This window comes from Phycodurus eques, chromosome 1 (assembly GCF_024500275.1).
Source record: "Phycodurus eques isolate BA_2022a chromosome 1, UOR_Pequ_1.1, whole genome shotgun sequence".
Taxonomy (NCBI): domain Eukaryota; kingdom Metazoa; phylum Chordata; class Actinopteri; order Syngnathiformes; family Syngnathidae; genus Phycodurus; species Phycodurus eques.
This window is the reverse complement of record NC_084525.1, coordinates 15,217,513-15,239,626: the sequence shown is the minus strand read 5'-3', so window position 1 is coordinate 15,239,626 and position 22,114 is coordinate 15,217,513. Positions and strand designations below refer to the sequence as shown.

General features: G+C 42.7%; 1 protein-coding gene across 3 annotated transcripts in view; it reads right to left on the bottom strand.

The window, feature by feature from the left end:
* LOC133404291 (oxysterol-binding protein-related protein 2-like) overlaps positions 1-21,295 on the bottom strand; it is a 37,757-nt gene extending 16,462 nt beyond the window's left edge. For 2 of the 3 annotated variants that reach the window (XM_061680044.1, XM_061680061.1), the window contains exon 1: positions 21,202-21,295. The gene's annotated coding sequence lies outside the window, so the exon portion shown is untranslated. Of the gene's footprint in view, positions 1-8,906; positions 9,122-21,201 lie in introns of those variants that run through there. The other variant, XM_061680052.1, reaches the window with a different exon arrangement.
* Between the last annotated feature and the right edge of the window lie 819 nt (positions 21,296-22,114).

Below are 22,114 nucleotides of genomic sequence, written 5' to 3'. Positions count from 1 at the left end.
GAGGTTGTGTGAGCAGTCAGTGTTATATGCAGTGGATTTACATCGCAATATATATCGTTTATTAAAAAAAAAAAAACAATACAATTTTAAAAAAAATCACAATGTCATGTTTTTTGCAATATCATGAAGCTCTAGTGGAATGCAGCCCTATGGGTGGCACAAGTCAGTGCAAACTGTAGGCCGGTCCCAAGCCCGGATAAATGCAGAGGGTTGCGTCAGGAAGGGCATCCGGCTTAAAACCTTGCCAAACAAATATGAGCGTTCATCCAAAGAATTCCATACCGGATCGGTCGTGGCCTGGGTTAACAACGTCCGCCACCGGCGCCGTCAACCTGCGGGGCGCCGTTGGCAATTCAGCTACTGTGGGTCGAAGTCAAAGAAGAAGAGGAGGTGGAAAGCGGGTTCTTCGGCAGAAAGACAAGAGGAAAACACAGAGCCTAGAACTGAATGTGGGGACTTTGAATGTTGGGACTATGACAGGAAAATCTCGGGAGTTGGTTGACATGATGATGAGGAGAAAGGTTGATATATTGTGTGTCCAGGAGACCAGGTGGAAAGGCAGTAAGGCTAGAAGTTTAGGGGCAGGGTTTAAATTATTTTACCATGGTGTCGATGGGAAGAGAAATGGAGTTGGGGTTATTTTAAAAGAAGAGTTGGCTAAGAATGTCTTGGAGGTGAAAAGAGTATCAGATCGAGTGATGAGGCTGAAATTTGAAATTGAGGGTGTTATGTGTAATGTGATTAGTGGCTATGCCCCACAGGTAGGATGTGACCTAGAGGTGAAAGAGAAATTCTGGAAGGAGCTAGATGATGTAGTTCTTAGCATCCCAGACAGAGAGAGAGTCGTAATTGGTGCAGATTGTAATGGACATGTTGGTGAAGGTAATAGGGGTGATGAAGAAGTGATGGGTAAATACGGCATCCAGGAAAGGAACTTGGAGGGACAGATGGTGGTAGACTTTGCAACAAGGATGCAAATGGCTGTAGTGAACACTTTTTTCCAGAAGAGGCACGAACATAGGGTGACCTACAAGAGCGGAGGTAGAAGCACACAGGTGGATTACATCTTGTGCAGACGATGTAATCTGAAGGAGGTTACCAACTGTAAGGTAGTGGTAGGGGAGAGTGTGGCTAGACAGCATAGGATGGTGGTGTGTAAGATGACTCTGGTGGTGGGGAGGAAAATTAGGAAGACAAAGGCAGAGAAGAGAACCATGTGGTGGAAGCTGAGACAGGACGAGTGTTGTGCAGCTTTTCGGGAAGAGGTGATACAGGCTCTCGGTGGACGGCAGGAGCTTCCAGAAGACTGGACCACTGCAGCCAAGGTGATCAGAGAAGCAGGCAGGAGAGTACTTGGTGTATCTTCTGGCAGGAAAGGAGAGAAGGAGACTTGGTGGTGGAACCTCACAGTACAGGAAATCATACAAGGAAAGAGGTTAGCTAAGAAGAAGTGGGACACAGAGGACCGAGGAGAGGCGAAAGGAATACATTGAGATGCGACACAGGGCAAAGGTAGAGGTGGCAAAGGCAAAACAAGAGGCATATGATGACATGTATGGCAGGTTGGACACTAAAGAAGGAGAAAAGGATCTATACAGGCTGGCCAGACAGAGGGACAGAGATGGGAAGGATGTGCAGCAGGTTAGGGTGATTAAGGATAGAGATGGAAATATGTTGACTGGTGCCAGCAGTGTGCTTGCTATATGGAAAGAATACTTCGAGGAGTTGATGAATGAGGAAAATGATAGAGAAGGGAGAGTAGAAGAGGTAAGTGTGGTGGACCAGGAAGTGGCAATGATTAGTAAGGGGGAAGTTAGAAAGGCATTAAAGAGGATGAAAAATGGAAAGGCAGTTGGTCCTGATGACATTCCTGTGGAGGTATGGAAGCATCTAGGAGAGGTGGCTGTGAAGTTTTTGACCAGCTTGTTCAATAGAATTCTAGTGCGTGAGAAGATGCCTGAGGAATGGAGGAAAAGTGCATTTTTAAGAACAAAGGTGATGTGCAGAGCTGTGGCAACTATAGAGGAATAAAGTTGATGAGCCACACAATGAAGTTATGGGAAAGAGTAGTGGAGGATAGACTCAGGACAGAAGTGAGTATTTGCGAGCAACAGTATGGTTTCATGCCTAGAAAGAGTACCACAGATGCATTATTTGCCTTGAGGATGTTGATGGAAAAGTACAGAGAAGGTCAGAAGGAGCTACATTGTGTCTTTGTAGATCTAGAGAAAGCCTATGACAGAGTACCCAGAGAAGAACTGTGGTACTGCATGCGGAAGTCTGGAGTGGCAGAGAAGTATGTTAGAATAATACAGGACATGTACGAGGGCAGCAGAACAGCGGTGAGGTGTGCTGTAGGTGTGACAGAAGAATTTAAGGTGGACGTGGGACTGCATCAGGGATCAGCCCTGAGCCCCTTCCTTTTTGCAGTGGTGATGGATAGGCTGACAGATGAGGTTAGACTGGAATCCCCGTGGACCATGATGTTTGCAGATGACATTGTGATCTGCAGTGAAAGCAGGGAGCAGCTGGAGGAACAGTTAGAGAGATGGAGGCATGCACTGGAAAGAAGAGGAATGAAGATTAGCCGAAGTAAAACAGAATATATGTGCATGAATGAAAGGGCTGGTGGGGGAAGAATGAGGCTACAGGGAGAAGCGATAGCAAGGGTGGAGGACTTTAAATACTTGGGGTCAACCGTCCAGAGCAATGGTGAGTGTGGTCAGGAAGTGAAGAAACGGGTCAAAGCAGGTTGGAACGGGTGGAGGAAGGTGTCAGGTGTGTTATGTGACAGAAGAGTCTCTGCTAGGATGAAGGGCAAAGTTTATAAAACAGTAGTGAGGCCAGCCATGATGTACGGATTAGAGACAGTGGCACTGAAGAGACAACAGGAAGCAGAGCTGGAGGTGGCGGAAATGAAGATGTTGAGGTTCGCTCTTGGAGTGACCAGGTTGGATAAAATTAGAAATGAGCTCATCAGAGGGACAGCCAAGGTTCGATGTTTTGGAGACAAAGTTAGAGAGCGCAGACTTCAATGGTTTGGACACGTCGAGAGGAGAAATAGTGAGTATATTGGAAGAAGGATGATGAGGATGGAGCTGCCAGGCAAGAGAGCTCGAGGAAGACCAAAGAGAAGGTTGATGGATGTCGTGAGGGAAGACATGATGGCAGTTGGTGTTCGAGAGGAGGATGCAGGAGATAGGCTTACATGGAAAAGGATGACGCGCTGTGGCGACCCCTAACGGGACAAGCCGAAAGGAAAAGAAGAAGAAGATGAAGCTCTAGTGGAATGGGTGCGGTTTAAATGGACTTTGTAACTTTGAAGGTTATGTTGTGTTGTCCTTGTTGTGACTTTATACAAATTAGACATACCAGCTCATTGGTGATAGTGGGATGGCCGCATTCATCTGGCTTGAATCCAAAATGTTCCCACATCGTCACGGTGGCATTAAGGATTGTAACTAATTCCATATATGCTGCTCAATTTTTTATAATTGTATAGATACAGCCGTCAGAAAACTGTAAAAAAAAAAAATAAAAATAAAAAAATAAAAAAACAGTTAAACCTGCATTTCAAATACACGCTCACACACACAATCACGGCCAATCAGAGGGGGGTCCCGCCCTTCTCTATCTCTTCTTGGTTTAGAGACTACGAGGGGTTTCGTGTGTGTCTGTTTTCAAAGTCGCTGATATTTTTTTTTCTTCCTCAAATGGCTGTAATTCCTAAGTGTTCTCCAAGTGCAACCCTTAAGAAAATTAGTGACATTTCTAACTGCATCGCTTGCCCTAAAGAACTTAAATAGTACAAATGGAACATTATTCGGCCAGCACAGTGGGAAATTAATTAGCACATCTGCCTCACAGTTCTGGGGACCGGGGTTCAAATGCCGGCCCGGCCTGTGTGGAGTTCGGATGTTCTCCCCGTGCCTGGGTGGGTTTTCTCCGGGAACTCCGGTTTCCTCCCACATCCCAAAGACATGCGTGGTAGGTTGATTGAAGACTCTAAATTCCCCGTCGGTGTGAATGTGAGTGCGAATGGTTGTTTGTTTCTATGTGCCCTGTGATTGGCTGGCGACCAGTTCATGGTGTACCCCGCCTCCTGCCCGAAGATAGCTGGGATAGGCTCCAGCAGCCCGCGACCCTAGTGAAGATAAGTGGTAAAGAAAATGGATGGATGGATGAATGGAACATTATTCATGAGAAGAGCAGTGTGGGCAGTAGAATAGGCCATATACTTTAGCCTTTATTTTTTTCTTTTTTGGTGAATTTGTTATGGAGGATTATAAAACCGTTTGAAGTACACATTCCATGTTTTTGTTTTTTTAAATTCCTCTATGATGGCTGTCACTTGTCACGTTGCTACTTAATAGTTTTTATATTGACCCCAAATTACAAAGCGATTTTAACAGAATTTGTACAATTCGCCTTGATGGAGGAAACTATCATTAAAAATGTCTAGGCAATTACAGTCTAAAAAATCAGAAGCTAAAAAAGCAGATGGTTAAGCTCTCCCCAGCCAGGCCAGCCGGGAGACATAGTCTCTCCAGCGTGTCCTGGGACGTGCCCGGAACACCTCACCAGGGTGGTCTTCAGAAGGCACCCTAAACAAACCACCTCATCTGGCTTCACTTGATGCAGAGGAGCAGCGGCTCAACTCTGAGCCTTTCGCGCATGTTCGAGCTTCTCACCCGCTCTCTAAGGGAGAGCGGACACCTTGCAGAGTAAACTCATTTCGGCTGCTTGTAGCCGTGACCTTGTTCTTTCAGTCACCACCCACAGCTAGTGTTCATAGGTTACGTAGGCACGTAGATCGAGCTACTTCTTTACCACGACTGACTGATGCAGAGTCCACATCACTGCACCGATCCCCCTGCCGATGTCCCGCTCCATTCTCCCCTTATTCGTGGACAAAACCAAGATACTTTAACTTCTACACTTGGGGCAAGATCTCCTCCTCCACCCGGAGAGGACACGGCACCCTTTTGTAACTGAGGACTATGACTTCAGATTTGGAGGTGCTGACTTTTTCCGTGAGAGCTGAAGAGGCTTGATGAAGCCAACAGAACCACATCATCTGCAAAAAGCAGAGGTCACCAAACCAAACCCCCTCAATGCCTTCGGCTGCTGCCTGGAAATTCTGTCCATAAAAGTTAATAACACAATTGGTTCAAAGGTGAACATCTCAGGCTCCTTCCCTGCCAGAGAGGTGACGTTCCATGTCCCTAGAGCCAGCTTCTGCAACTGGGGATCGGACAACCAAGGTCCCCGCCTTTAGCCGCCACCCAGCTCACTTTGCACCCGACCCCCTCGGGTCCCTCCCACAGGTGGTGAGCCCATGGGAAGCAGGACCCACATTACCTTTGCAGGCTGTGCTCAGCTGGGCCTCATGGGTGGAGGCCTGGCCACCAGGCACTCGTCATCGAGCCGCATTTCCAGGCCTGGGTCTAGAGGGGGGGCCCGGTGACCAGCGTCCGGGGAAGGGAAACTGATGTCCACTAAAGGTAATCATTATAGGAGATTGTCTGTGCAAAAAAAAAATCTCTCTGTTTATATTCTTTTAACCGATAAGAAAAGGTGCATGGTTTGTTGTGACACACTTTGGTACACAATTTGTACGTGAACATGAACCGAACCATGGGGGAGACAGACATTGTCAACAAATTCATCAACTGATTTGGACCAGAGAAAGTGAAATACTAGTCGGAAAGTACCTCATTTTCTTGGGGTCTTGCATTTATAAAAAATAATTTTGGTTTCTGCTGTTTACAATTCCTAATGTGCAAACAGTGCATAGACCTGCTGAAGTTATATTTTTGTTGTACTCAAAACTTGTTGCAATGCATTAGGTGCAAAACATCATTTTTGGTGTACGCAAAATTTTTGCAAGATAATAATTCCAATAACTGATCATTTTGATCACTATGTTTAGGATATTAACTGTTACGTTTCATCTCGAACTGCATCTGTACATGCTAAACTTAATGGGATTCATTGGTCATTGTAGCTCAATCAAAAGTACTCAAGTCAAATCAAACAATGCAATCTGATTATGCTCCCTCCCCACTTTAAGTAGCATGCTTGAGGTACATCATGCTCAAAGAAAAAAAAAAAAAAACAAGGTGGCATGACATATTTTTATTGTGACACAGCCCACATGGAAAATACAATGAATGTTGACTGATACTCTGACTCATCATTTATCACAAAGATCAGAAAAATGTGTAGGCAGTGGTAGACTAACGCTCAAGAATCAGATATATTTCAAGCAATGTGAGCTTTCGTTATCACATTTAACAATGAGAATTCTTAATTAGAAAATATATGACCGACAAAACTCCCAGTGACAAACTTCTTAACCACTATGACCAAGAGTCATGACGGTTGTATAATGACAGCAATACTGATAATCATGAGGACAAAAAAAATCTTGGAAGTGGACTTGTAATGTAATTTCAAAGAAAGAAAGTTAGGGCATGATGTTCACTCTATTATGAAATCAATAACAGTGTGAATGATTGTCTTGCAAAACACTTCCTGGTGTGGAAATCTAGACACCATTTGACCGAAAATAGAACCCTCAAGATCCGGACTGTTACAAATGCAAACAGATCAGCACTTCAAACAAGACAAAGTAGAATTGTGGAAGAATCTCATTAACCGAAACTTACTAAAAAGTTGACATGCTCTTTTTACAGCACATGATTTTCATAAGTCACAGCACACAACCAGATATTCACTGGTTAAAACACTACCCCTGGGCTAAATAGTAGGCTACCTCTCTTTGAATTTCAGATTCACAACTTCACCATACAAGGTAAAAAGAATAAAACTTACAAAACACATCACAACAGGCTCATTCAGCTGTCGTCATCAGTGTACAACCACATTTTATTTCTTGATTAAAGGTCCCATATTTTGGCTATTTAGACCTCCATAGAGTGACTTTCTAACATGAACTTAGTATATAAGTGTCAATTTCATTAAAATTTTTTTTTTTTTTTTTTTTTTTTTTTTTTTTTTTAAACACCTTGGTTTTGTCATACGTGTGTCCAGAAAAGCCCCCTCTTACAGCTACTTCTGTTTGACCCAGTTTTGTATCCGCTTTCTCCATATTTGGCTAAGACCGCCCCCTTTCCCCTGATTGGTTGCATACGTGTAGAAGACCCACTTGTGAGAGCATACGTCTTTTGTTATGTTGATAACACTGGCTCGGGAGCGGAGAGATAGGTGGAGATCTTCGCTAGTGACGTCGATAAGCTCAAGAAAATCTAATTACCTGATTTCAGGCCTATCGGCAGAAAAACGGCTTGTGGTTTTAATTCATATTTCACGTTTACTGAGGCACCATAGAGCATTACATTACCAAATACTAGAAAAAGTTGGTTTGGTAAAATGTGGCACCTTTAAGGTATCAAATTAGTTACATTCCTGGGCATAAAAATAAAATTTTAAAAATCGTTTTAGTGGTTGAATGTTATGCTTGCCTGTCTGTCTTCGCAGAATAAACCATTAACCTGACTCAAATGTGGATATAAAGAGGTGAATTCAATTTGAAATTACCAAATTTTTGGTAATTTAATCATTGCTTTGCTGAAAATATAACATGAACGTGTCAGAGGATACGTTGTGTTGAGATATTGACAAAAAGAGCTCTTTTTCAAAAGTAGATAAAGCTAAATTTTAAAATGATCCATGTTGCCATGCCATTCACTGTATACAGACTATGAACTTTTGTTGACCATGTTCAGACTGAGCCACTGAATTGGCCAAAGTAATGTTTGTAAAATGTGCAGGTCTGGTTAAATAAATGTCATTTTCCTCAGAATACTCAAAATGGATTTATAGCATTTTGGAAAAAAGCTCTGCAAATAGCTATTTTGACTGATTTTTACATTTTGACAAAAGCTTCCATTTCACTTATCACTCATACTCTAAATACAGGCATATTAAATGTTCTAAATTTATAGTTGAAAAGAATGCTTAGAAATACTAAAAACTTCTAGAAAGGTGGAAAAATTATATTCTCAAAATTGATACAAGGAAATGAAAATGGTGAAGAATTTTCATTAAGATAATCAATTTACTGTTTTGTAATTTTAAGTTACTCCTTTAACAAATTAAAACATTGAATTCAAAATTTGGCCAGTGTATGAATAATTCTGGGCTAAACTCATGGCGCGAGGTTAGTAGAGTAAGGAAGTTGTTCCAGGATGCCACAAACTGTCGTCGAATGCTCAGGGCATGTGAGCAGGCACGTTGTCATAGTGAAACAGCCATGAGTTATCCTGCCACTACTCTCGCCTCTTCCGCACACTGAACAGAGCAAACGGCACCGGTTCTCTTTGTAGACACACTGGTTGATCGTCTGGATCTCAATAAATGGGAAAACTCGCAGTATTGGTTTGAAATATATCTTTGGTGACACTTGCCCTGGACATGGACACAGTAAAGTAGAATATTAATAATATACAAATTAAAGAGTGATTATGAACTACCAAAGCAATTTAGCACAGTACTATTAGTACTTTACACTATTAAATGTTAGCTTTTACGAATGATGAAAACAATCTTGAAACAGGAATTTCCTTTGTACTAAAGTCCTTCCAGTATTTAAACGGCAACACAATGGGGAAGCCTAAACAGGATTTCCAGAGATAAATCTTGAGGGCCAATGAAATAGTATAATTAGAGCAGTCTTAAAAATTCTGATGTAAGGCAGGCTTCTAACAACGCAGAGAGGTGTACTTTTGTCAGCAAAAATATAACTGTGTACATGAATATCATTACAACATTCATTCTAATAACCAGCATTATCATCATCATTAAACTTAACATTCCTCTGACCCTGTGGGCCTCACCTACTCATTTCCTTCTCGTAACAAATAGACCATTGCCAAACTTACCAGTGGTAATAATAATAAAAATCCTGATAAATCCAGTATACGTCAAACTAAAGTCTTCTCTCTGTGTTGTTAAATAAAAATCTCAGCCCGCAAAAAGAGTACAGAGACAAGAGAGTAAGAACGAAAATAAGTACTTGGAGCAAACAAGAGTACAGTCAGGAATGAGCAGTGACAGAACATGCACACTTTCCCTACAAGCATACGCATTCGCACACACAACACGGAGAGAGACACACACACACACACCAAACATACCAAAAGTCGATTTCGCATGAGCAACAAAATTGAAAGATAGTTAACAACTCAAGTGAATTTAAATGTCAAGTCGCCCACAAATTAAGTGTGCCAGCCAGTATGACCTCAATATGATCTATAATACAGAATCAAAACGCAAAGCTTGTTATTATGTAAAAATTGCAAATCAAACTAAAACTTTCCTGTTAGGATTACCAAAATTATTTTTATTTGCTAAGTGCCAAAATGTGAGGATTCTTTTTTTTTTTTTTTACACTTTTTCCTATCTATCTTCAAAGTCCGCTGTTCACATACATTTCATTAGTATTTGGTGGTATAGTAAACCCCCGATCTATTGCGTTTCTAAAGACCCGCTATACAGCAGATTTTTTTTATTGTATTGTTACAGTTGTTATCCTTTTTTTGGGGGGTTTGTACTATATTTTTTGTGTTACCTATTAAGCTTGCTCTCTCAATAAATTTGTTTATATTGTTTTAGGTGTGTTTAAAAACCTTGAAAAAAAAGATGCATACGGTGTATTTAAATAGGGTATTTCTATATCGCAGATTTTCACTTATCACAGGGGATCAGGGGCAGGGAGGGGTCTGGAACCTAACCCCAGCGATGTAGGGGGATTACTGTACAAAAATTCAATACAGATGCTGGGTGATTTTTTATTTATTTATTTTTTTAATGCTGCTTCTGAGGCTAAACCAATAAATGCAGAAGTGTGAGATTTAATACAGTGTCTTGGGCTGGAATAATAGTTCACTCGTACCAGAACTTGGTCGACGACTATAGTTATTTTAACAATCGATTAATTTGTCGATTATTTTAAGGTCTAATCGATGAATTGGATTTTTTAAAAATGTTTTCATCCCTTTATTCAAAAACAGGATGATTTCAAATTAATAGTGCAGCTAATGCACAAACAAAAACTGATTGACGATTGAGTTACTGGTTTGGTCGGTAATAGGTCAGACAATCTGACAAAATGGGGATCACTTTTTTCCAAAATAAAAGCAGATGTTTGCTCATGTCTTATTTTAATTAAACACACAGATAATCAGTCTGCTTTCATGGAGGATGACCGAAAACAGAATACTTACCATCAAGAGGCTGTAATTCCGAGGATTTGGACAATTTTAGGTTAAAGGTCTCTAAACGATGAATCAATTATCAAAAGTCGATTAATTTGATAATTAATTAGGTGTCAATTAATAGATTGTTGCACCTCTAGACTCCATGCAACATCGATGTGAAGCAGTTCTCAGAAACAGTGGTTATATAATTAAATATTAGTCCAGTGATTCACAGGAAAACAGAAGTCTTCAAGCAGCCTTCAGTTTATACAGTAAATGTTTGAATTTGTGTAACAGACACGCTATCGACCAGATGGCACCAGCAACCCCCAATCACTGATTGTTCTGCATACCTGCCTCCTGACCCGCTGAGTCAGTCTGTGTACACAACACATCTAAGGGAGGCCTGGTCCATTTATCAGCTAAAGACACAGGAAACCTGGTTTATGTCACCCGGACACTAAACTAATGACCATAATTTCTCGTGTATAATGCGCAACCCCCCACAAAAAAAAAAAAAAAAAATTCAATGGTGCGCATTATACATAACTTTGGGCACAATGAGAGAAAAAAAAAACACTTTGTTTTGTTGCCTGCTTGCGACCCGTATCGTATTAAAAGTACGTTGAACATACCTCAAGTCAGCAATAAACGAACGTCCTCTCCTGAGCAGAGGTGACCACCAACACACGTTTTCCCCCATTTTGTCCTTATAATACAGTCGGCGCGATCCACTCTTGTTGTTGTCGCCACGGTAACGAGTGTACCCGGTAGCATTTGAGTTGACAGGATAAATCCCAATGATTGTAAATAACGGGATGTTGTGGTACCGGAATACAAGATTTTATTGCAGTAGTCTGACATGCAATCGTAAAAGAGCAAATTTGTCTTGTAGTCTGATCCGGGCATTACGTGTTGTCCGTCTCAGACGTTGTCTGTCCCACACCACCGAAGTTTTTATTTATTTTTGTATTAATAACTTTATTGGCCGTTAGATATTTACAGTACTACATGAAAAGACACACGACAAGGCTAAAAGTAAACCAGCTTTTGGATTCGAATATACTGTGCACGATGGCAACGCGGAGTAAAGGTCTTTTGCGGACCCAATCAATGACGTCATTGATCGGATCGGCGAATTATGACATTGAAGGAGATCAGCTGATCATCTTAAAATAAGTATCGGCCGATACCGATAAGGCCGATCAAATCGGTGTAAAGTCTAGTTATTAGCCACCGAATAAGGTTGAAACACCATTGCATAGATTAATGATGTGTATGACAATGTATTAGCTGGGAATTAATATCATTTTATTCCACTGGTTTTAAACCACCAATAATCCTAAAATGAAATGAGATTCTAGGTGTGTGGTCCATTTTCACGCTTCTTGGTCTTGGGACTGCCTTTTCTTCTTCTTCATACAAAAGGCCAGACCCTTTTGTTCTCACTGCTATTTTGGTCCAGTCTTCTTCTTGCCAAAGCCACTGGCACCCAGCCAGAGAGCCCCACCTCTTACCACGAGGTGGCGGGGACGCACCGGACCTTCCCCGCCGCGCCGACACGTGCGGACCGCAGGAGCATCCTTCTAGCGCCCCGAAACTACACTTTTGGTGTGTGCGGGGCATCTTACAGACAAAGATCTGTCGGGAAGGAACTGCGGTGCAAGTTTTTCCCTGACCGCGTGACGAACACCACTACTTCACGCGCTCCGGCTACTCTGAACTTGAATTCCCTTTTTTTTTCCCTCCAGTTTTCCTTTTTCTACTCCTTTTTCTTGCAACCACCCTTTTCGACATCCTTGCCCAACCATCGGGAAGATCGACCAGCCTGCCGAAATTGTGTTCTACGCAACGTGAGTTCAATGTGCTGTTTTACTCAGTACAAAGTGGTGCATATTTGGGTTTAGAATAACGGTAACAGAAATTACCAGCTACCGCAAAGCTCGCCGCACACTCATTCCAATCTTATCCCACAAATTAAGCCTTCTTTACGAATGTTTATCTGTACCTTGTTTTTTTTTTGTCCCTCTGCATTGTTTCCCTGTAGTTTCTTCCTTCAGATATAATTAAATTTTCTATAAAATTTCACTGACTGTATCGTTTGTGTTTTTGAGTTACAACAATAAACTGCTGTAATCTAGAACTCTTATTTAATCCGTGTAGCCTTCTAGATGAGACTTTTCGTTCCTTTTCCTAAATTTGACACGTATAAAAAGAGATGATGTGCCCCTTTAAGAAAAAAAAAAAATTGTTTATAACGTTTAATGTAAAATCAAGCTATACCGGAAGCAAGGCGTATTTCTTCCCCCTCTGAATTAAGTTTTATCCAAAAACAATGTAAACTACATTGTAAAGAAAAAAAACAGGACACTATTTTTGTAAAGATTTTTCTTTTTGTTAAGATTGCTTGGCAACTCAATGTCAGAAACAGAAAATATACAAGAGTGTCCGTCAAACAAAATGAAATGATTTACAAGCACATCCCGTCTTTCTACCTACACTGAACTATGAAAATGATCTCGCTTAGAATCAAAGAAGGCTGGAAGGATCAGGTTTTGTAGTCACTTAACACTTTTAGGAAACTGAATTCCCCTATGAACCTAATCTATTACTTTAATTATGCCTACTTTCAGATTGGCTATTAAAATAGCATGACAAAATGCAACCAGTCCAGGGGTTAAGTCAAGCTACTTTGTGGTGCTCCCTTTGACTGAAGTTTTACTCAGAAGGAAATCCATTCATTCTGAGTAACTCTATTCATTCAGAAAAGGATGCCTATGCACACACACAATACAGAGTTCGGCACAGGTTGGCACTTTCTAGCTATACCTGTTCAAAGGGTGAAAGGATGATTTGTAGTCATAACGCAGGCTTTGTGGAGCTACACTATTTAACTCCATACCCTAGTGAGGAGAAGTGGCTCAGAAAATGGGTGGATGGATGGATTTTATAAGACAAGTACTACAATGTACCTCAATGATTGATATGAAACATGCAGAAAGGCAGTGATTAAAATGTGCTTTTACTTCTTTGATGAAATTGTTTCGGAAAGCCAATGCCTGTTTTTTGTTCCTGTTGTTTTCTAATTATTATGACCATCCCTAATTCATAGGTTAAATTTCAACAATTTAGACCGTTTACTAACTCAAACATGAGTCATTCTATTAAGGGAAAAAAAACTGAAACAAAACTGTATCGTCTTTTTGACTTTGGAAACTATGTGAATGGAAAGCAAAAAAAACAAATAAACTATGTGACTAAAGAACCAACAACTTCTTTTCTGCATACATTTGAATTAAATGAAGTTCTCCGCAATGGCCTATGCAGTGATATGTGGAAAACCAATACATTTCAATTAACTATACAAGATGGGCCGGCATGGTGAACGACTGGTTAGCACATCTGCCTCACTGTTCTTGGGACTGGGGTTCAAATCCCGACCCTGCCTGTGTGGAGTTTGCATGTTCTTCCCGTGCTTGGGTGGGTTTTCTCTCGGCACTCCGGTTTCGTCCCACATCCCGAAAACATGCGTGGTAGGTTGATTGAATACTTTAAATTGCCCGTAGGTGTGAATGTGAGTGCGACTGGTTGTTTGTTTCTATGTGCCCTGCGATTGGCTGGCGACCGGTTCAGGGTGTACACCTCCTCCCGCCGGAAGATAGCTGGGATAGGCTCCAGCAGCCCGCGACCCTAGTGAGGATAAGCGGTAAAGAAAATGGATGGATGGATATACAAGATGGTAATTTTATGCATCCCATACCTTAGACATTTACTGGGTGGACTCATAACTTTTAAACCAAGTTTTACAGTCAAAACATATGCTGTGCTGAATTACAATACAAAAAAAAAAATAATAAAAATCAATCTGTTAAAAGTAGTCTTGAAACGAGTAGATATTTTATCAAAGAATATTTAGCTGAGTGCACATTTAGATAACTACATGTGGTGAAATACGATTTTAATTGCTTATGAGCAATACTGATCAATGATTAGAGGGTATAGAATCAGCTTACAGATAGCCCAGTTTACAAAGGTTAAGGTAAGACCGTGAGCCAACTGAAGGGAATCTGATACACAGGCACCCGACAAACTTAAAAGTATATTTTATCACACAGCTCTGTGGTAAATTACACAGTACTTTTTCTCCGCTGCTCAGAGGATCCTCAAGTTCAAGCACAGGTGGCTACACACTGCAAATTTGGGACAAACAAAATGAACCGATTGTGTACACAGTTGCCTCTGAGTGCCTTTATCTCTTTCCCGAAAACCAGATCAAGCAAGTTGAAAGCTCAATACAGTAATTTTCCCATTTGCTAATGACTCGTTAAGATAGGCTGGAGTAGAAAATCTAAGTTAACAATTAAAGTGCTCATGTGTTACGATAAAACAGAGCTGCGACTTGACTGCTCACACTGCACAGTCCCCTCCAAAAGTATTGGAACGGCAAAGTCAATTCCTTTGTTTTTGTTGTACACTGAAGACATTTGGGTTTCAGATCAAACGATGAATATGAGACAAAAATTCAGAATTTCAGCTTTTATTTCATTGTATTTACATCTAGATGTGTTAAACTCAGGACAGAGCACCCTTTGTTTGAACCCACCCACTTTTTGAGTGAGCAAAAGTATTGGAACATGTGATTGATGGGTGTTTCTAGTTGCTCAGGCGTTGCCTTTTAGATTGATTGCTTAAACATTAGATAGTGCTTGTTTTTTGTTTTGGGATTCACCTGTGAAAACTGCATTTGATGTTAAGCAAACATGAAGATCAGAGTCCCCTCCTTGAGCCGTCACCTTATCATGGTGGAGGGGTTTGTGTCTCCCAATGATCCTAGGAGTTAAGTTGTCTGGGGCTTCACGCCCCTGGTAGGGTCATCCATGGCAAACAGGTACTCGGTGAGGGACCAGACAAAGCACGGCTCAGACCCCTTATGAAGAAGACAAAATATGGACTCAGGTTTCCCTTGCCAGGACGCGGGTCGGTTCGATGATCGACTTTGTGGTCGTGTCATCGGACTTGCGACCGCATGTCTTGGACACTCAGGTGAAATGAGGGGCAGAGCGGTCAACTGATCACCACCTGGTGGTGAGTTAGCTCCGATGGTGGGGTAAGATGCCGGTCCGACGTGGTAGGCCCAAACGTATTGTGAGGGTCTGCTGGGAACGTCTGGCTGTATCCCCTGTCAGAAGGAGTTTCAACTCCCACCTCCGACAGAACTTTGCTCATGTTCCGGGGGAGCTGGGGGACATCGAGTCCGAGTGGACCATGTTCCGCGCCTCCATTGCTGAGGCGGCCGACCGGAGCTGTGGCCGTAAGGTGGTTGGTGCCTGTCGTAGCGGCAATCCCCGAACCCATTGGTGGACATCAACAGTGAGGGATGCCGTCAAGCTGAAGAAGGAGTCCTATCAGGCCTTTTTGGCCTGTGAGACTCCTGAAGCAGCTGATGGGTACCGGGTGGCCAAGCGGAATGCAGCTTTGGTGGTCGCTGAAGCAGAAACTCAGGCATGGGAGGAGTTGGGTGAGGCCATGGAGAAAGACTTCCGGACGGCTTCGAGGAAATTCTGGGCCACCATCCGAGGAGGGGGAAGCAGTGCACCATCAACACTGTGTATAGTGGCGATGAGGCGCTGCTGACCTCGACTCGGGACGTTGTGAGCCGGTGGGGAGAATACTTCGAAGACCTCAATTCCACCGACACGCCTTCCCATGAGGAAGCAGAGTCTGGGTTCTCTTAGGCGGGCTCTCCTATCTCTGGGGTTAAGGTCACCGAGGTGGTTAAAAAGCTTCTCGGTGGCAGTGCCCCGGGGGTGGGTGAGATTCGCCCGGAGTTCCTCAAGGCTCTGGATGTTGTAGGGCTGTCCTGGTTAACACACCTCTGCAACATCGCGTCGACATCGGAGACAGTGCCTCTGGATTGGCAGACTGGGGTGGCGGTCCCCCTTTTTAAGAAGGGGGACCAGGGTGTGTGTCCCAACTACAGGGGGATCACACTCCTCAGTCTCCCTGGTAAGGTGTATTCAGGGGTGCTGGAGAGGAGGGTCCGTCGGGAAGATGAATCTCAGATTCAGGAGGAGCAGTGTGGTTTTCGTCCTGGCCGTGGAACAGTGGACCAGCTCTACACTCTTAGCAGGGTCCTCGAGGGTGCCTGGGAGTTCGCCCAACCAGTCTACATGTGTTTTGTGGACTTGGAGAAGGCGTTCGACCGTGTCCCTCGGGGTGTCCTGTGGGGGGTGCTTCGGGAGTATGGGGTACCGAACCCGCTGATACGGTACCGAACCCACTGATACGGGGTGTTCGGTCCCTGTACGACCAGAGTCAGAGTTTAGTCCGCTGGCAATTTTTTGACTTGAGTTCGTTGTCACATTACTGTGGGGCCAATTATGTATTACTCGTGCACTCACTGTAGTTGTCTCGCCATGCTGCAATATTTGCATATACTGGCCACTCATGCCAGAGTAGCATCTGCTCCATTTGCACACTGATTGAGGAGTATCTGTACCATTTGCACAACTAACATTGTCCCAGATTATCGCACTACTCGTCACTTAAAACCACATACACTCCTTGAAGTCTCGGCGCCCTTTGCACAATGGTCATTGCACCGGATTATTGCAATATTAGTCATTCGAACTGCTCTAAGTGCTAGAGGACTCTGCATCTTTTTGCACAATTGTTTTTTGTCAATGTCTTTATGTCTCCAAAGTGTTCTGTAAATTGACTGTCTGTTGTACTAGAGCGGCTCCAACTACCGGAGACAAATTCGTTGTGTGTTTTGGACATACTTGGCAAATAAAGATGATTTTGATTCTGATTATCCGGCAGGAAGTCGGACTGGTTTCCGGTGAGGGTTGGACTCCGCCAAGGCTGCCCTTTGTCACCGATTCTGTTCATAACGTTTATGGACGGAACGCCGAGGCGTAGAGGGGGTCCGATTTGGTGGCCTCAGTATTGCATCTCTGCTTTTTGCAGTTGATGTGGTTCTGTTGGCTTCATCAAGCTGTGACCTCCAACTCTCACTGGAGCAGTTCGCAGCTGAGTGTGAAGCGGCTGGGATGAGAATCAGCACCTCCAAATCTGAGACTATGGTCCTGAGTCGGAAAAGGGTGGCGTGCCCTCTCCAGGTCGGAGATGAGATCCTGCCCCAAGTGGAGGAGTTCAAGTATCTTGGGGTCTTGTTCACGAGTGAGGGAAGAATGGAACGGGAGATCGACAGGCGGATCGGTGCAGCGTCTGCAGTGATGCGTACTTTGTATCGATCCGTTGTGGTAAAGAAGCAGATAAGCCGGAAGGCGAAGCTCTCGATTTACCGGTCGATCTACGTTCCTACCCTCACCTATAGTCACGAGCTGTGGGTCGTGACCGAAAGAACAAGATCCCGGATGCAAGCAGAGTAGGAGTAGAGTCGCTGCTCCTCCACATCGAGAGGAGCCAGATGAGGTGGCTGGGGCATCTGATTCGGATGCCTCCCTGGTGAGGTGTTCCGGACACGTCCCACCGGGAGGAGGCCCCGGGGACGATCCAGGACACACTGGAGAGACTACATCCTTCGGCTGACCTGGGAACGCCTCGGGATCCCCCCGGAAGAGCTGGATGAAGTGGCTGGGGAGAGGGAAGTCTGGGCGTCCCTGCTAAAGCTACTGCCCCCGCGACTCGACCTCGGATAAGCGGTAGAAAATGGATGGAAGATCAGAGTTGTCTATGGAAGAAAAGCAAACCATTTTGAAGCTGAGAGAAGAGGGGGAATTTGATCAGATCTACTGCCCAAACATTGTGCATAGCCAATATAACAATTTGGAATGTTCAATGATTTAGCAAGCGATTTCAATAGGAAGTTTGTTATCTTCAGGATTATTCCATAAATCGCGGCACGGTGTACGGCTGGGTTAGAGCGTCTGCTTCACAGTTCTCCGGTTCAATCCACAGCCCCGCCTATGTGGAGTTTGTATGTTCTCCCCGTGCCTGCGTGGGTTTTCTCCGGGCACTCCGGTTTCCTCCCACATCCTAAAAACATGCATGGTAGGTTAATTGAAGACTCTAAACTACCCGTAGGTGTGAATGTGAGTGTGAATGGTTGTTTGTTTATATGCGCCCTACGATTGGCTGGCAACCAGTTCAGGGTGTACCCTGCCTCCTGCCCGATGATAGCTGGAATCGGTTCCAGCACTCCGCGAGCGGCTCAGAAAATGGCTGGATGGATCATTCCCTAAATAGAATAAATAAATAATTCTATGGTATGACCAACACAACATTGGATACAGTATAGTATGTAGGCCAGGCCTAAACGTGATGATGAATTGAAAAAAACTCATCTTTATTTTACTTTTGAATTGTAAAACGAAAAATCTTCAACCACAGAAGAATATTGATTAATTGATTTCACTTCATGTCTGGTAAAAATGTAAGACTGTATGATGACGCTCTTGCCAGTAGCAGTAGCACTATGGGGAGAGAAAAAAAAAACACACACATTTTATAAATGTATGCCGCCATCTAGAGGTTATGAAAAAGATGTACACTTTCATTCCAATGTCACCGCCACCTAGAGGTTATAAAAAAGGTGTAGCCTACACTTTCATTCCAATATGACAGGGGTACGTATGACTGCATATATGTACATTTGTGATAATAAGCTTACAGACCCTGGCAGAATTTGTGAATTTTTTTTTTTTTTTTTTAATGACTGAACAACAACCATCATTAATTTCTTTATGGTTATGTTTTGTTTAATGATAATGCTTTTCTGAAATCCTTGACAGTTTTAATTTTAATCCCATTAAAATAAAATTAAATGTGTCATGCCTGGCCCTTCATGTTTTCTTGATTGTGAATTGTACCCATCTTACAAATTCTGCCTGGGTAATCAAACATATGAGCGCAACTGTGTGTTTTCTCATTTACTTAATAAAAGTAGGGCTTTGAATTTCAAAATAAGCGCAAGTCAATAAAAAAAAATAAGTATTACGTGTTCAAATAAACTGCTTAACTTCAGAATAATTATTTGAAAAAACTAACAAAATACAGATAAAACTTCATGTTTTTATCATATCGGTGGAAGCCAAATCATGCAATGTAAAAATGCATTATACATAGGTATGAGGGTTTTCCAGAATTTTGGTCAACTTTGGGAGGCGTATTATACATGGGTCCGCATTATACACGAGAAATTAGGGTGTATAAGGACAAAGAGACGTTGTTTCATTTGGCTATGCTGCTCAGTTGTGAGTTAGCCATTCTTGGCTTCCATAACAAGGCCCATTTACCACTCCAGCGTGCAGTTAGCAAGCTAACGATGGCTACACCCTGAAAATGCGTCTTCGCTGGATGCCTCATTTTACAGAACAGCTGGGTGATGTTGTTTAAGCTCCCAAAAAAATTGGGAAATAAAAATTTTGATGGGTTGACTTTTTGATGACACACACAGATGGTGAGCTGAACATCAACACCACCACCCGATTCTGCACTGTGCAATTTACGGCGGACAGTTTTGTAAAGGTTCACCTCTGTTCCATGTTATCTACTCGTAAGAGTAATGGCTCTCCCTATGGTTCGCTGGAATCCTAAAGCTTTAGATGTGGCTTTTGTAACCCTTTCCAAAATGATAGATGTAAATTACTTTATTTCTCGACTGTTCTGGAATTTGTTTGGATCATGTCATTTTGTTGCAGCTTTTTTTAGATCTTTTCTCCAACTTGATTTTGTCGGGATAGATTCTGTTTAAATGATTTCTTGATTGAACAGGTCTGGAGGTAATCTGGCTTGGGTGTGATTAGTGAAAATTAACCAAAAGTTGTGATTAGCCACAATTAATTCAAGGGGGGTAATTATTTTTTCATACAGGGCCAGGTAACTGAATAGTTTTTGTTTTTTTCCTTTAATAAATTAAACCATTTAAAAACAGCCTTATAAATTGACTTGGGTTATATTTGTCTGATATTTATGTTTGTTTGATGTTCTTAAACATTACAGTGGGGAAACTGCAAAAATATAAGAATTTAAGAAGGGGGCCAATACTTTTTCACAGCCCTGCAGACTGTTAAAACAAACAAACAAATGGACAAACAAACTAAAATTTGAACTTTTAACAAGTGGGTCAGTCAAACAACATATGCCAGTGCCTGTCTATAAGCTCTTTCCACAGTACTGCATATCCATCATGGTTGCAAGGCATGAACGAGTTTCTAGGTACAGTTAATAACTTCCCATAGTGCTGTAACGGATCTCTGTGTCAATGACCCCCAGTGAAACAACAAAGGAAGACAACATGGCGTTACCAAAGAATCAGATGTAGATGGAGGTAGTCACAAGCCTAACAGGCAGGGGAGCATTCCCAGTCTTTTGCTGAGGCAGTTAAATTCCATGGAAGGTAACTTTAACCAACACAGAGCTTGAGATAATAACACAGAAGTTCCCACGCGAAGCTGCGCCATCCACGCAAATCAACAGTGCATTCTGTCCCATTTCAAACTTGCGCTCGGCGTCACGATTTATCTCAAACTTCACATTTGACGGATCAAAGCGGAGACGTATAGAGGTTGGTATATTTTTACATTTAAAGCTGCCGATGTAGTTGCCGTTATTCAATTCATCAACAGCGGTCAACTTTCCGCATACAATGTTGCCTAAAGAAAAACTATCCCAAATGCCGAGTTGGTTGCTATTAGCGCGTACTGAACAACAATTGATCATCCTTCTGAACAAACTTCGCCGTCTACGTTTCATTCAATGCCGGCGAACAACTTAAAGCATTACTCTTCGTCATAAGAGCACTGGACACACAAATGTCCGATCCAGTTCTGACAACACATCAAGGAGCAAATTGACAGCTAGCGTTCATATTAGCGTTGCTGCTAAGAGCTCGGGAGGGGGGCTACCTAGCACAGAAGCCTATATGGGACAAAAAAGACATGGAAATCCTCAGCAATTACACACATTAGGAGTATGTCAACATGAAAAGGGACACCATGAAATCACGTCTTACCTGTATGGCGTGGGCTGTGCCAACGGTTTGAAAATCCAGAAAAGGAACTTGCAGTGGAGATTTGCGTTTGACACAGAAGCGGAAGTCGTGAACAGCGGGGACGAGAATGCAAGAATGACTGACATAATTGACAGCCAATCAAACGTGAGGGTGGGACTACATTGTCCAATGATAGTACAGGTCGGCAGCAAGAAAATAAGGGTGAGGGCAGCAACGAAATCTGGTGCAATCTACAGTATGCAAGTGAGAGGGAACTAACTACACAAGACATTTTTAAGAGGATTAAAAAATATTCCAAATACCTTTCATCACTAACCAAGCAAAAAGGGGCAAATGTGTGTAAATCGTCATTCATTCATTCATCTTCCGTTCTGCCTATCATCACGAGGGTCGTGGGCGTGCTGGAGCCTATCCCAGCTATCTCCGGGCGAGAGGGCGGGGTACACCCTGAACTGGTCGCCAGTCGGTCGCAGTGTGTGTAAATCTTTTCTCGTTAATATTTTCCTTTATGATACGTGGATGTAAGCGGTTTGGGACGGACGACAAAAACTGCAGTTACATTTTCACGTATATGTACTTTACCTCGTTATTCTGGCGACTTTCAGCCCACCACATTTCCTCATGAAAAAAATAATAGCCTACTTGTATTCCCCTAATCATCTTCATTACTCGTTACAACGAAGTCAAATCCAAAGACATTGTTTGTGGACATATGCTTGCCTGTACTGAATTGTGGTTGGGCTACCGGTCGGGGAAGACACCAAAATGAGACGCACGCAGGAAGTCGCGCGTGTGTGCAGTGGCGCTTCTAGGGGGTGTGGTCCCCTGTGCTTTCCACCAAAGTTATTTTCTGGTAATATAGGTGTACTCGTATTGCTATTAGGGACCTTGCACAAGACTACAACGATTTCTC